The sequence below is a fragment of the Astatotilapia calliptera genome, chromosome 15, assembly GCF_964374335.1.
Source record: "Astatotilapia calliptera chromosome 15, fAstCal68.1, whole genome shotgun sequence".
Classification (NCBI taxonomy): Eukaryota; Metazoa; Chordata; class Actinopteri; order Cichliformes; family Cichlidae; genus Astatotilapia; species Astatotilapia calliptera.
The window spans coordinates 39,485,175-39,504,315 of NC_137436.1; the positions used below are offsets into that span (position 1 = coordinate 39,485,175).

The 19,141-nt window shown below is 40.7% G+C and overlaps 1 protein-coding gene across 2 annotated transcripts in view; it reads right to left on the minus strand.

Moving 5' to 3' along the window:
* The window catches only part of negr1 (neuronal growth regulator 1), a 165,360-nt gene that overhangs the window by 87,193 nt on the left and 59,026 nt on the right, over positions 1-19,141 (minus strand). The gene's annotated exons all lie outside the window — the stretch shown is intronic.

Consider the following 19,141-nt stretch of genomic DNA (forward strand, 5'->3'; position numbering starts at 1 on the left):
AAGACTTGGTGTGACAATAAAAGATTATCAAAGGTTTTAATTTTAAAGATTTAAAATGCATTTCATATTTTTTGCAAGGGTGCATAAATAGCTACACAACGTAAACATGAGGGAAGTTTATGTTTCATGTCTCTAATAGAAAAATATATTGAACGATATATTGGATTTTTTTAATATGAGTTTAGATATTGTTCTTCAAAGTCCTATATAGGTTCGACTGCACTGTGCATAGGGCGGCACGGTGGTTAGCACCGTTGCCGCACAGCAAGAAGGTCCTGAGTTCAATTCCACCATCAGGCCGGGGTCTTTCTGTGTGGAGTTTGCATGTTCTCCCCGTGTTTGTGTGGGTTCCCTCCGGGTACTCCGGCTTCCTCCCACCGTCCAAAGACATGCAGCTTGTGGGGATAGGTTAATTGGATAATCTAAATTGCCACTAGGTGTGAATGTGAGCGCGAATGGTTGTCTGTCCCTGTGTGTTGGCTCTGTGACAGACTGGTGACCTGTCCAGGGTGTACCCCGCCTCTCGCCCTATGACAGCTGGGATAGGCTCCAGTGCCCCCCGCGACCCTGATAAGCGGAAGCGAATGGATGGATGGATGCACTGTGTATATGTGGAAAGCATAAAAGGAGACGGGCAAAGTTCCATAACCTTCCATGTGCATGCATAAAAAGCTAAAGATCAGGACAGAGCCAGTCAGAGTAGCCTCCAATGGTAATAGATGAAAGTAGCTGACCTCCAAAGCAGCAGAAGCACAGCAAATACAGTCAAGCTAAAGCATTTTAAATAGAATGCCTGATGTGGGCTGGCACTGAGATCTTCTTATCTGGTGAGACTATAGCTCAACTTTCTTTGTGGCCCATCTGGACTCATGTGGGTGAATGCTGTAGTGGATATTTATGACATTTTTGCTTTTATTAGAAAAGTGAGAAAAACAAAATAATGGACATAGTGACCATGAGGACACCCACCAATAAGTGAAGTCCCTTTATGAAGCCTAAAGCTGAGAGTTTTTGAAACCTGGACCCGAAGAACAGGCTAACGAGGTGTAATTGACAAGTCATTAAATAATGTGCATATTCTTGAAAATCCTCCTCGCCGACTCTGAGAATGTCACAAAAGGGACAATTTCCCTGCTCAACTCAAGTGTTTGTGCAACCAAAAGAGTTGCTGGCCATTAAAAAGCAGCAAATGACATGTAGTAAAGCTCCAGTCTGCAGGAATTAAACTGGACATATATTATGGGTCCCAGTCCCACGACTACTTGGCTGCTCCAAATCAGCACAAACGTAACCATCCAGTGAGGTTAATGATTGGAATGTGTTATGGTCCACCATTATCTTATTTTACAGCACAATAGATGTCTCATAACATAGTAATGGAGAAACATGATGCAAAAATGTGCATTCGGAAATACAGCATCCAACCACAGTGAGAATTTTCTACATTTCTATCTTTATTTTTTACACAAAAAGAACTAAAAGCCTCCTCCAACAGCAGTGATGACGATCTTCCTCTCTGAGGTAAAATGACACCACGGATTCTTCAGGCATTATATCCGAATGTAAGTGGCAGTATCAAGGTGCTCTTACAATGTTAGTCCAACACTTCAGAAGCCAGAATCGTCAATACCTTGACCCAATCAACACTTAGTAATGGCGGCCAGTGTGCTGGAGGTGATTAATTTCCTCTCGTTTTCACAACACTATAACGCAGTTACTCCAAGGTAACATGTGTACTGAGGCTCACTTTGTGTTTCTCAGTCAGTATATGCCAGAAGATTCTAGGATCTTTGTAATAAAGCAAACTGCTTGACCAGCCATACTACATCATGGTTTAAAAGACCGCTGATGAGTTTGAAGATTTTCTCAAAATCTCTTCCCTCTAATTCAGAATAACGCAGTAGCCGCTTCTAACTGTAGACAACTTAACTCAGTGACATGGAAGTAAAAATAAATCTTACTATACTGATCACAGTGTAAGTATATATGTACTGTAACTCGTCCTTAAAAGGTCGGGCCCGCTTAACAAAGCTTTGCAACAACGTCACAGCAATTACAAAAGCTATATATTTAAAAAATATATAATTATTATAAATCCAGTTGGGTTTTTTGTATATATATAATGCACACGTCATCCTCCCCCTGTGAATGCAACACTAAGTTCTATGAATTTATTTGTTTCATGTGCTATGTTCAACATAAATAAAAAATACAACCACTTGCTCAAAGCTGCTTAGAGGAAAACTAGTCAAAACTAAAGTGGACATTCATATAAAAGTTCCTCCCTGCCGAGATAAGACGTCGCTGGAATTCTTAGTTGTTAAATTCTTGGTTAACACATTGAAAGCCTGTGAAGTTCGGTACCATTACTGTTCCCTGGGTGCCTCTCTCTGAGTGCTCCGTATCATCCCTTTTCCACCTCCTCCAACTCTAACATCAGAAACAGTCACGACTGTGCGACCCCTTCAACAGCAGAACAATATAACCCTTCCCTCGATACCAACATCACCAGCTTGTTGTTTTCTTTAGGCGCTAATTCATTAACGATGCTATGATTGTCATGTTTGCCCATTCCTCTCTAATTTCCCTTCTCTAGCCCTGCGGGAGGTGCTGAGCACAAGCTGCCACAGCTGATCTGGGTGGCATCATCTCCCTCCTAGCAGATGCCTCAGGTGAATAAATAAAACCGTAATGACGCCACCTTGAATTACGGAAATGCTTACAGCTGCACTATTATAACATGGGGGGTGCACGCTACTGGGCTCTTCCATGAATTCTGACAGGCCTTTCCACGATGACTTCTGCTACTAAATTGCAGGACCCAATTACTGGCTAAACCTACTGCCATCAAGCTTTCCAATTAGAGCACAGAGGGGAACCCTGGCCACTAGCTGTAATGGACGGCAGCACGGGTGATGAGTCACAGGAAGCTGTGAGAAAGAGAGGGAAGGACAGGCAAGAAGGAAAAGAGTGCCATCCTTTATTTTCCACTGCCAGTGTTGAAACAGATGAAGATGTTGTGACTGCTCAAGACAACGCAATGCAATAATCTTACTGAAACAGAGAGGCTCTTTCATTGGAGGACACCTTTTTTTAATCATTGGCCTGAAGAAATTTGGAAGTGAATTAGGGGAAGATTTACTTGATACAATGACAGGGAAATCTTAAAATATGCTTTTAAAACTCTAAAATTACCTGCTCCCAAATTTCCCCAAACTTAATAATGAAACATAAACCCCATAAAAGTATACTGAAGTTTCTTGGATGTAATATACACCTCTATAATGTGACAGCTATTCCTAAAGGTTTTCAATTACATTTCCCCAAAGCATGCAGCAAAAAAAAAAAAACCTTCCACTCTGTTAATTAGGTGTCAGACACGGAGACTAAACATAAACAGTGACAGATTATATTACGCAAAGGGATTACCTCCATTTGCAGTGTCATAAAGCATTCACAGATAATTTGTAGCACTTAACTTCGGGGAAAGTTCATCCAAACAGAAAGAGAAACATGTCACTATTTGATATGACATTTTTCTTTACTGCTTTTGAGAGAAGAAAAAATAACTTTAGTGTAAGGAAAAGGCTCGACCACACAACCTATCATGTTTGTTGTGCCTCATGTGTAACATCATCAGTTAAAGGCCCTCAGAATCAATTAGGTGATTTTTAATGTATTATACACAAATCTTAAAAAGCATGCCTAATAAATCAGAGTTGATAGATACTGAAGGTGCAGTATGCATGAAGAAAGGAAAATGGTATAATTTCAAAGTAAAGTTGTCCTCTTGACAGTCTCCCTTCTCTGTTCTACGTTCCTTCAGCCTAATGAGCAGCAGCATATACCGACCGACATATTTGCAACGCAAGCTTGATCAATAGGCTCGACCAGAGTCGTCTGCCAGCGAGGCAGCCCAGGAGTTTGTTGTATAATCCAGCTTTTTATGAAGCTAAATATTACCTAAGTCTGCCTTGGCTGAGGCCAAGTGTGACAACTACAGTGAGTGCCAGTGCAGGAATAAACACATTTTACTGCAGGATTTTTCATCATTAAATAAGGCTTTCCACCATCTAAAGGGTTGGTGCAAGCTTCAGTGCCAATGGGGATGCTCTACTCAGCTGTGATGAATTGTTTTCCTACACGTCTGTCATTGGTTCTTCAGCTGGCAGGTGAATGAGGACTTCTCAGATTGAAAGGGCAGCACGGGAAATGGGTCATCTGGGTCCCTTTTCTTTTTTAAGTTTTGCTGTCACACATAGTTTGGAAAAGATTTTTAATTTTATGTCCCCAAATTAAGTATGAACAGTCTGAATGGGTCCTCACCATAAGACCATATAACCAAACCTATGAATTGTCTAAATCTATTCTGCACAAGAAGCTGTACTACTTTTCAGCACTACTTTAACATGAAATTTAACTGTGAAGAAGGTCATGCACAGTGCTGGTCGATAGAGGCACTGTCTCTTGTAGATTATTAAATAAATGTATGTATGGGATGTTTTTTATTTATTTATTCTACTGGATTTGTGTTTTTCAGCAGTGGCAGTGTTGGAGGCTCTTCACTTACTCTACTGCTGCTATTTCTTTTTTTAAAGAGTCTGGCCAGTGTTCAGTTAGCCTTCAATGCTGGAGAAGCCTCTCAGATGAGAGTTGAAATGTCTTCAAGAACCTAAAAAAGAAGTCCAGTTGCTTTCAACTCAAGCTCTTCAGACTACCATGACACGAAAGCCCGAGAACCTACACGGACACTCTGGCTAATGAAATGCAGCAGCATCTCATCTGAAGGGAATGCACTTGCAGATCAGCCAACAAGAACTAGCAATGATTATCGAATATCGAGAAGTCGTCATTAAGTTTAATACAGGACTATAACTACGAGCCGTACAATAAAATGTGTCCGACTCAGCAAGATTAGATACGCAGGACAAATATGTAGAGTCAAAGACAACTACTGCTGTTAAAAAAAGTCGTCAAATAATACATGAACACAAGGTCAGGCATAAACGACAGCCCTCAAAGCTAGCATGTCAGAAGTCTGCAAGAACTTGAGCAGTTTGGGGTCAAAGGTAATCAAATAGTTCCCTGTGAACTTGAAACAGTTCCCTGTGTTTTGCACATCCCTCACAGGACCAGACACCCTTGTCCCATCTACCCCATGATGCAATGGGGTAGATGGATTTTATAAAGTCTGTAAAAACAGCCAAGTGAAAATGCAGACCACTTGAATTACAACAACGACACAAAAACCTGCCTCAGTCTGTTTTCAATGGATTCCTCAGATAATGACAGTTTAATGCCATTCTTTTTTAGTGTGTTTGTACCTTTGTGTGTGCCACAGGCTTGCACTGTGTGCTTTTAAACAAATGTTATACCATACGTGACTCCAATCCTATAAACTTTGAAAGTAGCTTTAGTTTTAGCTTCAACATCAACTGCTGAACTCCCATAGTGTTATTAAACATATCAATCTCAATAATTTTCAACAGAAAAAAATAAAGCAAAAACACACGCTCAGCCATACGGCAATAATAAAAAGCAATAAAAACGTCCCGAAAAAGAGATGTTTTCTTTTTCTTTCCATTTATTTGAGCCCAGCAGCAATTGAGGAGGTGGACTAACTGGTGGAATGGCAGTACCAAGACATAAAACCTCATCATCCCTTATTGCTTGTCTGTTTTTGGCATCTCTTCATATTCTAAGATCTCCTCGTGGCTACGATGTTGGGCAGGTTAATAAAGGATTAGGACGTTAGGAGCTGCAGCACACAGCAAATAGCTGAAGACACAAATAGATTCCTGGCAAGTGCACATTAGATGATGAACATTATTCCATAATGGTATCATTAAGTATGATGAATCCAGTGATTTACCCGATTAATGTACTGCACGAATTCGCTTGAGGGCCTGGTGACAGTGTATAATGGCGGTACAGTATGATGACTTACTGTATGTCAGTAGCGACACTATACAGATAGAAGCTGGCATGTGTGAAACAAACACAAGTCGAGTATTTTGTAACATAGGTGCACTCTCTACTACATCTGCAGCAGATAGTGTCTTTCCCGTCGATGTGACCTGGTTGTGTTTTGTTGCTGACTCTCAGTAAGCACCTACACATAACTGGATCACTGTTAATGCACCTGGCATACATTCTCACAGTGAAATCTATGCCAATTACTTTAGTTGCAAGCCTGAAGTTATTATTTTTTTCCTCTCAGTTTATGTCAGTGGCCCACTTTTTCGCTTCGAGGCATCATTCGTGTGTGACTGAAACAGAAATGACCCCAATACCGTGGTAACAATAACACACTGGTGAGGCGATGATAGCCTTGGAGAAAAAGAAAGAATCGGACAAACATTGGACAATTCTACCTCAAGCCTCCAAAATGCACTTGCAATGTATGGACGTCGCCGGAGTCATAGAGCGAAACAATTTTCACCACGTTGAAGGTGTGTTATTAGACAGAACGACTTCTGTTATCAGGAGGTTGAAGTTGAGACTTTATCAGTATTTCATGCAAACTGTGTGTATTTATTCTAATAACACGCGAGTCATTAATTTGGGAGCTGGTGAGATGATCAAGGCGATAAAAGACAAAAAGAATTGTGAAAGTAAAATCAAACATGCTGAGAACACGCTTTGCCCTGTGCAGCAATGTGAGGAAACTATAGACACCGTTTCTATTCAACTTGTAATTAACCATAACTTTATGATAATAATCCTGTCATGACCTAATGGTGCAAAAATAACATGCTTCCGCAAATGTCACAACCAATACATATGATGAGTAATTGCCAGTGAGGTTAACGATGCACAAAGCGTGATTATGGAGAGCTTGTTACCAATTTCATGCACTTCTGGGGATTTCGTGAATTAAGGGAAATCAATTGATGAAAATGAACTTTTCGAAATACCTTGTGAGAGGCAATTAATCTTCAATGGGAGAGCTGCACTGGCCATGTAATTCAAAGATAAGCTATCTAATTTATTCATGCTAATCAGCGTCTTTAAAGCCACAGCATCTTGCTTATAAACAAAATTCCTCTACGTGTGGGACACTTAAATCTCAAGGATGATTGCTGGTTTTTCAATTAGCTGCATGGCAGCAAAGTGTCTCTGATTGGTGTGGCTACTCACAGGCCCCTTAAATAGTTTACTGTCACAAATAAACAGAGAGACTGTGAGAGGGCATGCAGCTTTCAGGCTGCAAAATGTGAGCCAGGGATTAAATGACCACTGCTATGGGTGCATCTCAGCTCTTAGCTTGTGTGTATGAACTAATAATGTGATGGGACACAATCTTGGCCTCCATCTGTCACTGATCCTAAAGGTCAAAGTTCAACTTTTAGAGCCTGGGTCTTGATTAATGGGGAGAAAGCAGTTTGCAGCTAGCACACACACACAGTCATAACAAAAGAGCTGAGCTCAGTGGGTGTTTGGATCTGCTCTTTATTGGCCTGTTGCTCATCAGTAGGTCTTTGTGTTTCATTATTTAGGAAAAAAAATGTGGATTATTAGTTAAAAGTAGTTATTTAATAGAAAACAAAAATGCTGTACTCATAAAAGTGATTGTGTAATTACGTTTTCTATTAAATTGATGCATTCCCATAAACTTCATTCACAAGAAGCCACCACCTTGAGTACAGTGTCAGAGATGGCCATTCTTCACAATCGCCTTGTATGTATCTGGCTAGAGACAGGCTACAAACATATAGGCCAAGTGAGTTACTTACAGATCACAAACAGCTCTTTCAGTTGTATATGACCATTTAACGTTTAATCATCTAGCTCATTATGACTTTCTACTCCTCCTTCCTCTTTTCCACCTCATCCGCTTCCTCCTCACCTCAAGCCTTATCACCTGAACTGAATTCAGGGCTCTAACACACAAAAACATTCATAAACATGCTTATTTGTTCCTGACATTGTTACACTTAGTTACTGTCAGCAGATCAGACGTGAGACCCTCCTGTCCCAGTGCAGCTGACAGCGAGCTAGCTAAAAAAACAACAACAGCTGGTTATAAACTAACATTATGCCAGCTAACGTTAGGCTGTGTCCTGAAAGTCCTAATGTGTCCTAATTGCTTTTGAAAAACAGTTTTATTAAATTTCACATTGCAAAAATGACAGAATGACATTGCAAGAACAGCAGGTCCTAATGTCGGCTAACGGGGGTAAAAACATCGGCTCACCTCCGTTTCTCTGTCATCAGACAGAAGTGAGCTTTGCTGACTCGTATCAAGACTCCTTTTACAAACTTTCACGGCCTCCTCTATAGTGAACACATGGGCGCCAGGTGAGATAAAATGCTGACTGATAGTTTAAACTCACTAAAGATGAATGGTGGCCAGAACTGCTTGTCCTACAACGTCCACCGTAGCTAGGGTTGTGAAGAAAACGGAATTCAGTTGACTGCAATCTGCAATATACTGACATCTAGTGGTGAGATTGTACACACTGTAGCTTTAAGATGCAAAATACCAACCCTGTTGAAATAGCGCCAAGCAGCTGTAGTTTTCGTCTATAGCGCGTACATCTCAGGGAGTAGATACATAAAATGATCGCTGATACCGAACACTGTCTTGTGTGTGCGATTTTAGAGATGCTGTTTTTCAACTACCCAGTTTCTCAGTGAATCTAAATTTAAGATGCCTTTCTGTGCTTTTCATCATACTTGTCAGAGTGCCCTTGAGAGTTCTGATGAGCGTCTTTGAGCACATTAACATAATCTCCACTGGGCTTCTGGAAGACCCTTAACCATCAAAGCAATGCGCACTGCCCTGCCTTTGTTTGTCCATTTGTAGTGCAATTACTGAGAAATATTGCTACGTATCCCTGTGACTGGGCCATGTGGAGCAAAAGAAATCTACATTTTCATGAAGTGCGACGAACTGTCCGGGAAAGTTGGAATCGCGTCGAAACGCACTCGTGGATTGTTTGTCAAACTCACTTCCTCTCCTTCTGTCTCCCTCAGTCATGATTTATTCCTCTCATTGGTGAGTCATATAAGTCCGTGATAAATAGCATCGGCTGCCAAAACAATTCAAGGTTCAAGTGCATAAGAGGATTAGTGATTACACTCAGAGTTTGTGTGTGTGTGGGGGGGTGCATCTATGTAGTATGCACATCTGTGCACAACCACAAACACTGAAAGTGTCTGCATACAGCACGTGTATTATCTGTGTGTGCTCCATTCATTCTGATGGTGCTCCTGTATCAACTGCTTTTCTTCACAGTCGTCCCCATGGGTTGGTAAAGGGAGATTTGGATTAAAAAACACGTAGGTAATACAGGGCAATTCCTGTCCAGTGAGAGCTTTGGAAAGGCCAAAGTCATGAATATTCAATAAGTTGCTCATTATTAAAAACTATCAGCTACTTTGCCGAATACAGATGTCAGTTCCTGCTATTTGTTTACGCTGTTAGTCTCGAAAGATAAAGATGTTAATACAGAACACCAGGACTCTGATCATTTTAAATAAGCATCCCACCTCTGATTTGCCTGTTTTTGTGTCTATGATAATACATCATGTGTCAGGTCACTACAGATGAATGCTGCAGTATCCAGAACATGTAGGTTGAATGTCATGGTTAGACTACTAGTACATAGCTACTGTAATTCAAGCATGTATAAATCTAGTGCGTAGATTTTCATTGCACTACAGTAGTGAACTGATGATTATTTTTATCATCTAAAGATTATTTTAAGTTTAATATTTAAATGGTAAATGGCCTGTATTTATATAGCGCTTTACTAGTCCCTAAGGACCCCAAAGCGCTTTACACATCCAGTCATTCACACACATTTATTTTGTTGATAAACTACCAAAAGTCCACGGCTATTTATTGTATGGTAGTGAGGAGGCTACATTACAATACACAGCTCTTTTAACATCTGTTTCTATTTTTTTCTGTACATTGGTGTAGCAAATTTGTTCTGTATATGTGTTTATGTGAGCTGCTGAGGAATTTTCTATCTATCTGTCTGTCTATCTGTCCATCTGTCTAAAATGTGTGCATAGACTTTCTAAAACAGTCTTATCCTTGAGTGGATTTTGACCTAAACCACTTTTGACCTAAAAGTGGAACAATCCTGCATGTCAAAAATGTGATTCTTTGAGACGGTAAGGCAAAAAAAGGTCTGATGCAGTCGCTTAGTTGGAGGGCTCGTTGAATCTAACAAAGACGGAGGGTCTCTGTGACCAGACTTCTACGACAGCTAGTAGTCAAGGAAGCCAACAAAGAGGAAATCTCTCCCTGCTCTTTAATTGCACTTTGGGCAGAAGATAAATCTCGCGGACGAGACAGGCGGGCGGCACCCCACTGCTGGTGGTCAGTTTACATTCAGGGTGATGTATGCAACAGTGCTGTAAGGCCAGAGAGCGCAGCCTGTGATATTTATCTGCCCAATTAGGGCCAGTATATCTCTGAGATGTCTGCCAGTGTTTCCCCCCCAGCAAATCAGTTTCACAGCCATCCCACCATTGATGAAGGTTATGCTGTATGATAAACACAGCCTAGAGGACAAGCACGCTTGTATCCACACACAAGTGAGAGAATTCTTATTTCTGTTGTGATTTACACCTCTGAGAACCAAATGTTTAACACCACAAAAGCCATGGGCTGACACGTCTAAGCCTGACTGACTGTGTGAACAGTCAGTCAGGCTTAGGGGGAGAACGATGCCAGAGTAGCACGCATGTTCACAATTCAAAAGTTCAAATCGGACGGCATGTGGCAGGAAAAACTGGGCAAGGACTGGGTAATGTATGCTCATGAAAATGAAATAGACATTTTCATTTGAAAAGCAATCAGGGTTTATATACGACTACGTATGACTTTTAAACAAACCAAAAGAAAAACAGTCAAAATCCCTCTGTTCTACCGAAGATCAGTCAGGTAGAAAAAACCAACAAAAGTCATAGTTGGAGCCACGTTAAAATCGTTTCTGGTAAGTTTTATTGATTACTCTTTGTTTCCCTGATCGTGTTTTAGTCGAACAGGACCAGGACTCGACTGCTCAACTCCCTGCTCGACTTCCTGCAGGTATCTCTGTTTCTGCTCTGCAGTTACTGGTTCTACTGTGTCGATTGTCATCTCGCCGTGCCTCCCCGTCATCACCACAGTTGGTCACAGCAGTAAAATGTGTCCCTGATTTATCGTTATTTGGTTTGTCTGTTTTCTAAACTACTGACAGAGTAAACACTGATCAGCACTTAATACGAACTACTTGCAGGTGGGGTCAAGTTTAATTATTTAGGACATCACAACAGTAAATGGATTACTCTACATGTCTCATTCTCACATTCATACAAGACCTTTTTCCTACATCTAACTGCTTTTTATTTGATCATTAATCCCTCCTTCCTGCACTGAAAAAAACAACCAGACTAATCTGAGGTGTGTAAGCGGGAATAAGAATGTGTCACAGACAAAATTAAAAAAAGAAAAAGAAAAACAACACGAGACGACAACAACAAGTGACTAATTTTGACAACTCAACAAACTCAAAGGTTCTCAGAAGTCTTAAATCATGATTTTATTGCACCTAATGAGACAAGATGAACAACATCACCCGCATCAAACGAGATGACGATGTGGAAACATAATGGGGAATTCAGTCTGCTAATTCTTCTAGCGTGGTATGCCTATATTGTTCCAGCACAAATGCTGTGACAATGTAAAACATGTCGAACTCACCATGACAACAGCCAGACATGAAGTTTAAGAAAAGGCTAATTAAAGAAAAAAGGCACTGAGAGTTAACAGCGAGGCTTTTTACTTGAATAAGACACAATTAACAGTTAAAAGAGAGGAAACTGGAATTAAAGCCTAATTAGGTCTTGGTTCAAATAAAGGCCAAGTTCCCGCTTTACCTGAAGTAAATAAAGCTTTGGTTTAAGCAGCTACAGCTACCCATGATTCATTAAATCACTTTTCAAGTTTATTTCTATTATATTTTAATTAAATTATACATCTTATGCATGTTGACTCGTGTAATGTTTTCTCACATGCTCGACTCTTTTTAAAACAATTTTGGCCTTCCCGGCATTAAAGGTGTTATCTAAGCTGGAGTGTCTGTGCACTTTCACGACTCGAGGTAATTTATTGAATATTTATGGCTATCGGCAACAATGAGTGACAGCAGAGATTTATTTTTCCTGCCCATTAATCTAATGTTATCCACGAGTACAGGCATGCAGAGAACACATGAAAAAAACCAGAGGATAATTGAAGTGGGACACCATCCAAGAAAATTCACGGGGAGTAACTCTACATTCTGTGGTTTTCGGTGGAAACAAACCCATTACTATAATCTGGAGAATAAAGCTATACAGCGCATACATTTCAAAGTACAAAAAGTATAAAAATAAACATCACTCCATATTTTATTGTTAATAAAATAAAACCAGCATGCACAAGGCAATTACATTTTTACATAATAGATCACGTGGAATGTAATTTTGAGGAATTTACAGACGTAAAAAGTGACAACGTGGAGGTAAATTTCATGTTAAGCTCTTTTACCTGTGAATACCGTTCAAGGCTCCAAATGAAAGTTTTCTCCACTCAAGCTGCCTCTATTCTCTATTCTCTAGAGAAGACAGACGTGAGAGCTGAGCGGCTGACCTTTAACCTCACTCATTTTAATTAACAATGCCTAATATCAGCCATTTTCATAATGAGGATTCACTTTAGGCTCACGCAGATGCTCAACCAACTGCACACACGCGCACATGTGCATGCAGTTGTACAAATATATATTGCTGCATGCACGATGAGAGAAATTTACAAGAGCTTAGATAAAAATTCACAAACACAGACACCCACACAGAGACACACACACACACACACAAACGTGCAATGATTGGTGGCTAACTAAATGTCAGGGGCCATAATGGCAAATCTGTTCCTTTAGACGCACTCATATTCTCTCCACACTTTCCCCTGCAATATAAATGGCAGCCACATTGTTTCAGTGCATTATTATTCCACTGAGGCCTTGATACTCAGTTATTCCAGCTGATGCTGATTCACTATTCCCTGTTCATAGAACATCTTTTCACAGGCATTAGAAGCTATTGCAGTAATGTTGTCAAAGTGTCTGTTTTCCACTTTGATAGCAATCATCATGCAACAAGTCTTTCATCTAAAACTAGATAAAACTAGATAAGTCAATAATCTCAGTGTAATTCATCTTTTTTTAATTAAAATCAAATTTTATCTTAATAAAATTTCTAGTTGTAACAGTAATTCTAGCTCAGCTAAAATGTAACTTTGGTTAATATGACTAAAAACATCAAGTGTAACACACTACAGCTATAAAATGCTCGGCATTGGTCTCCACATTGCTTTATATACATTGTTATACCTTAGTAGTGAAGAGTGTGTCGTTCCCACAACACTGCTTTCCTCCCGAGGTCCCCGCAGCTGTTGAAAGCAATGACTTACGCAAAGACTGGAAGTCCCTCTATATGCACGTAAACCAGTTCACAGAACTCCGATAATCACAGAATGTTTTCCTTCATCGTGTGCTTGAGCTTAGCGCAGCTGTACAGTAGGCGACAGTAGGCCTTCGTGCGAAGGCGTGTCACAGAGCGCAGTCGTCAAAGTTCAATCAGTTGAGTTGCAGGTTGAGTCCAACGCACACAGAGATAAAGATCATGTTTATTACTCATTTAAAAATAAAAAAGCTGCATTTCTGTCCTTATCGGCTGAAATGACTGCTTATACAGAAAAATTACTCCTCTGATTGTTCATTCCTTGTAACGCTTGTAGACTATTAGAGTAAATGTCTAATCTAATAGCAGCATTCAGTTTAATCTTCAGGTAAGCTGCATCGACTGTTGACAAAATGTCCCGCCGTGTTTCAGTTTCACTGAAATATGCAGAAGTTAACTTTAAACTTTTTAAGCTACTTGACATCGAGTTTAAAAGGAAAATTGTTTAACCAATATGTGCAGTGGGAGCAATCTGTTTGAAATTGAATCAAGAGCAAAGCAGAGCTAGGTTGCAATTACGTGTAAATTTTATAACATCGATGTCACTAATACTCAAGTGGAGTTTGTGACAGTCAGTGAAGGAGAAATGGCAACGCAAAGGCATTCGCTGTGTGGATTTTGTCACAGAGGTGCTTTAGCGATGCTTGACAGGACTGTATTTTCGGGCTCAGGTCACGAGAAAATGAAATCTTTTTTTTAAAAGCACCCAACAATTAATGAGACTGACAGAATCATAGCACATTACGAATAAACTGCGATTTGCTTGGTCTTTTTATGCCATGTAATTACACACTGCTTCTGCGCTGACATTAAAGAGAGGAGCTGCAACCGGAGGTTTAACCCTCCATTTCTCTTCTCGCTGTGAAACACTCTTTCCAGGCTGACTCACTCCATGGGCGTGGGCGACTTTTCACTGTGGATCCGCTTTGATCCATATTAATGTCCAAAGCATTTTCATCACATACAGGATTACTGCTCACATTTTTGAAAAACGTTAACCCCTACGAAGCAATACACCACGCCAGGGCAACATGTAAAATCCCACATGAAATCCTATATCTTTAGACATACTGCATTATGTGAACAAGATTTCTCTTAACAAATTCATGGTGATGAAACCTTGAAATGCATTTCCAATGCCTGTGTGAGCAGCTACTGATGGTGAAAGGAAGTATGCTTCTTTCCCCTTCCTCGCTGTGACAAGATATTCTTAGATGAGAGGTGCTGTGCATATTTAATGCATTATCACATCTACAATCTTAATTAACCGAGAGCGAGGAATAGAATGGCGGCTGAGGAGGAGGCCGCTTATGTGATGTACAGAAGGGGCGGGCTGGGCCTGATGCCAATCTTTCAGTATCCTGCATCAGATGCTGTTCGGGGGGGGGATTGCTGCTAAGTTAGTGTAAGCGGGATGGAGAGAGGAGAATATGCAGACGAGGAAGAACAGCAGGGTTCACATGAACTAGTTACTTCATGGTCAGAGCATTTCGCATTCACTCAATAATCAGTGCACAGCCACAAGGCAGAGCCCATTTGGTTTAATCTTGTTAAGTCGAGTATTTGAAGAATGGTCTAACTGCTCGGCACCTGTGCCAAAAGTACCTGGAGGAAAACAGGGACCCTTTAGTAATTTAGCAGACCCCCTGTGGCCTTATGATCACTGCTTTTGGCTGAGATTACGTGAGAGAGAGAGGGCGAGCGGGCACTGGCACCTTCAGAGGACTGTTGTTGTGATTTCAATTTAAAAAAAAAAAAAAGTAGATCTGGAGTTGAGCTGAGTTTAATCTTTGCATCACTCTGTGGAATATGAATATGCTTCTCTGCATCCGACAGACCCGCAGTCCTCTCATCTTCCTATTTTTGTTTTGGCGCACTGAGCTTACTCCATGTGCAATGACAACAAAGAGAAAATGTGGTGCCGAGACGGTGCCCTCGGCGTTGTGTGTCTCTGAGCTGTAATGCCAGTGCAATTCTGAACAATTTTTCCACCCACCTATCAGGGGCGCCGTTTGCAAAAAAGCTATGGGGGGTGGGAGGGGCACAGATGCAAATGTCTAATTTGCTGAGGTGACATAAGGTCTCTGAGGGGGATAAATGTCACACTGAGATTAAATGATTCTTAGAGAAGACAGCAAAGTCATATCCCACCTCTAGCCTCTAATAGAGCAGCATGTGATTCATGCATTAAGAAGCGTGACGATAACTAGAGATTCCTGGTGCCGTAGGTTCGGGTAAGGAGAAATCCCGAGGGATGCGACTCCAGAGAAGGAGGGAAAAAAATTCTCGTCTTTACCTCCGTCTTCATCCGCTCGTATAAAACTGACGTTATTTCTCATTGCCATAAATAATGTAAAGGTTTCTGCTGAGCGAGAGACGACTAAAAAGGAAACACATGGAGATTCAGTTTTTTTAAAAAAGAAGAAAAAAAGTAGAACAATTCCAAAAACAGCTTTACATATTTATCAAAGTTACAAACTTTCAGTGGGTTCTCAATTTGCCAAGTCATCATTGTTAAGGGACTGGTGAATTTTAAGGATTTATGAAGCGAAGCGTTGAACATTACTTCCATCTCCATCACAAGCTGTCCCTTAAAAATGTCCAACTTTTGGCAAATGTTCCTCGCTTGTATTTTAGCATTCGTCTTTTCTGCCCCACAGCTTGGTGAAATATTCAAATATCTCCATTTTCAAATCTGTAAATGACCGGATGCAAGAAAGCCACTCCCTGCACTGCAGACAAAGATATTCATTTCAGATAAGCATAATTGCTCGGTGGATCAACTACTCAAAGACCCAACCATGCACCTGAAATGAGTTGAGACCATTGCATATTTTCATGCAGTAATCCCTTCTTGCTCCAATTTTCCATGTTACTCTTCCATGGTGCACCGTCAAGCAAAGTAAAAACGCCCCAAAAAAATCCAACGCCATGAAATCCTTTTAAGTCAACTGTAACATTTGTGTTGCGGTATTAATAAATGTTGCATGCTTGGACTGAAAAGCTCAGATTAAAGTGTCTGTTTTTTTTTCTTAGCAAGTCTTCCTTTTCATTTCAGCAGATGAAAAAAACAGCATGCTCCCAGAAGCCTCTGCAACATGACAGAGCGGCTCCTCTGCTACATCTCATCTGTAAAGAAATCCCTCTGTTCTCGATGAGTGGGCTTAAGCATGTGTACACAACTACCACACAGTGACAGGTAAGGTTTCCCAGTGCACAGTTTTGACAAAGAAAATGAACTGAAGTACAATATGGTGTAAAATGGCAGAGATGCCAGAAGACCACACATATGCTTTGGGACAGAATGGCTGGCAATGTAATGAACCAAATTTTTTAACAAGCTCTAGCGACCTGTCAAAGACATGCCTATCGACATTCATCAGCTGGAGGTAGTCATCTGTATTTCAGCATACTTCCTGCCTGCAGCTCCCTCTCAGATACACAGAGCTGTCTGTCCATTTGCCTGATGACTCAACAGATTTAGATACATAACACAATCAAAACACCATCAAGCTTTACTGAAAGCTGATAGTACATTTAGGGATCTCCATGTTTTACACTTTTTCACATGATTATATCGTCCGCTCATCATCCATCAAGGAAACAGTGACCACATCCCTTCATATAGCGTTCAGATATTTTTGTTTTCTGCTATCACTACCCAGTCTTTGTCCTACACTACAGGTTTAACGAAGCTGCAGGCTCTCTGCTAAACAGCTTCTGTTCAGCCTCGTTATTGTTTATGTGAAATAAAATGCAGTTCTCAGACATCACTGACTTTGATGGTCAACATGTTACATTTGCGAACAACAGTTGCTATTTGTAGGTCAAACTTTTGCCAAATCTTAGCCATTATGTCACATCCATCAGGAATTCTAGCCATTCCAAGACTTATTATGCAGCTGACAGCTGGCACATTAGCTTCGGTTTGATTGTGGCCATATGGCCAGTGGTGAGGAGCTGCCATGACCCACAACACCCCTGGTAAGATTCCCATTACAAACTGTTCTTCGGAAAACCAACGCCTACAAAAACATGACGGTCGTGCAGCTCACATTACTGCCTGCCAAGCAGCTGATTACAGTTTATCACATACATATTCAGAAACATGGTGTACCTGTAAAATGTGGCCCGAGCAGGGAAAGCAACGCTATGTGCATATCAGCAAATAAAAGCAGTCTTCACTCTCTTCCCTCCACTCTAGTCAATCCTAGAATTGCTTATAACGGCTGCTCAATGGGGCAAATTCAACAATGTGAACACAATAGGTTAGTGTAAAAAAAGTATGAGATTTTCTTATTATAACCTCCAGACAAAGGTGCTTTCATTATAACCTTTTGACCAGCAATTAGCCCTAACTTATAGGGATGTGTTGACCTTTTCTCTCCTGGTACCTAACCCCAAGCAGTCTTACTAATACCAGTGCCCATTTGCACCCCCCCATTAAAAATTTGCATTACACATCTTACTGCATGGATCTCATTGAAATTCCAGCTCCTAAAAGTTCAACATAAGAAGCACAATCATTCTGTATTACTGAGCTTACAGATATAATACAATTTCAAGCTTCTGTGTGCCTTTTCAAAATGACTTTTCCTAAAAAAAAACAAACTGCAGAAAATGTACTTTTCAGAAAAAGTTTGATGCGTCAACCTTTAATAAAGGCAACTGAATGCCAATGGCCACTTTTATTACCTACACAGGAAGGGACATGCAGAACAGTGTTTCGTGCCCCATCTTACTGATATGTGATCTACTTTATAAAATCAGTATTCAAGGCCAGTTTGAGGAATCTCTTTAAAGTGAACAGACACATTTCTAGAAGTAAATTCATCATTCGCTGAGAGGAAGCGAACGCCTGTGTGCTTGTGTTGGTGTGTGCGTGCGTCTGGGGGTGTATGCTTTCACTTGAGGAAACGCTAACAAGACTCAAGACTGCTGATGGACACATTGGCAGAGGCGGGATTTGCCCCTCTGACCTTTCAGCTATAGCACAGTGGCTATAACTGCAGAGGCGCTGCGGTGCTCTGAGGAGTTGACAAGTGCTGATAGAACTCTGCATTTATATTAAAGGTTTAAGCCTATCTTCATTAACAAACAATAAGTGAGGCTATGGACGCTCAATTTCTTGATGAGAGATTAAAAAGAAATTAGATAAGGTGCATTTGCACTAAAGACTTCTCATGACTCTGAGGGTACCAGCTCACCAGGGAGCTGCCCGGAGAACTACAAACTTTCAGGGCGCTTGTTTTTTTCTGCTTGCATTCGCACAGCCAATTATATTGACCTGTTTTTGCTTGCTGTTGTCATCTTTGTGAATGGTGGCACGCCCCACTCTGTGATGTTGTTTTAGCTTGCCGTGCACTCTTTAGTTTTAATTACCTGAGGCACACGCCGCAGCTGTAGTGGCTGGTGTGGAGACCCGCGTGTACGAGTAGGTCAGATTTACCACCTTTTAATTGATAGATGAGTGAAGCTCAAAGATTCCCAGATTATAGACAGGAAGCTGCTACAACGGCTTGAAAAGATGAGACTTTCTGGAGAAAACGCTTCAACTTCTTCTGTTTTACATCAGCACTGATTCAGCACACATAACATCCATCATTAAGAAGAAGACTGCAGGGAGTCAAGCGCC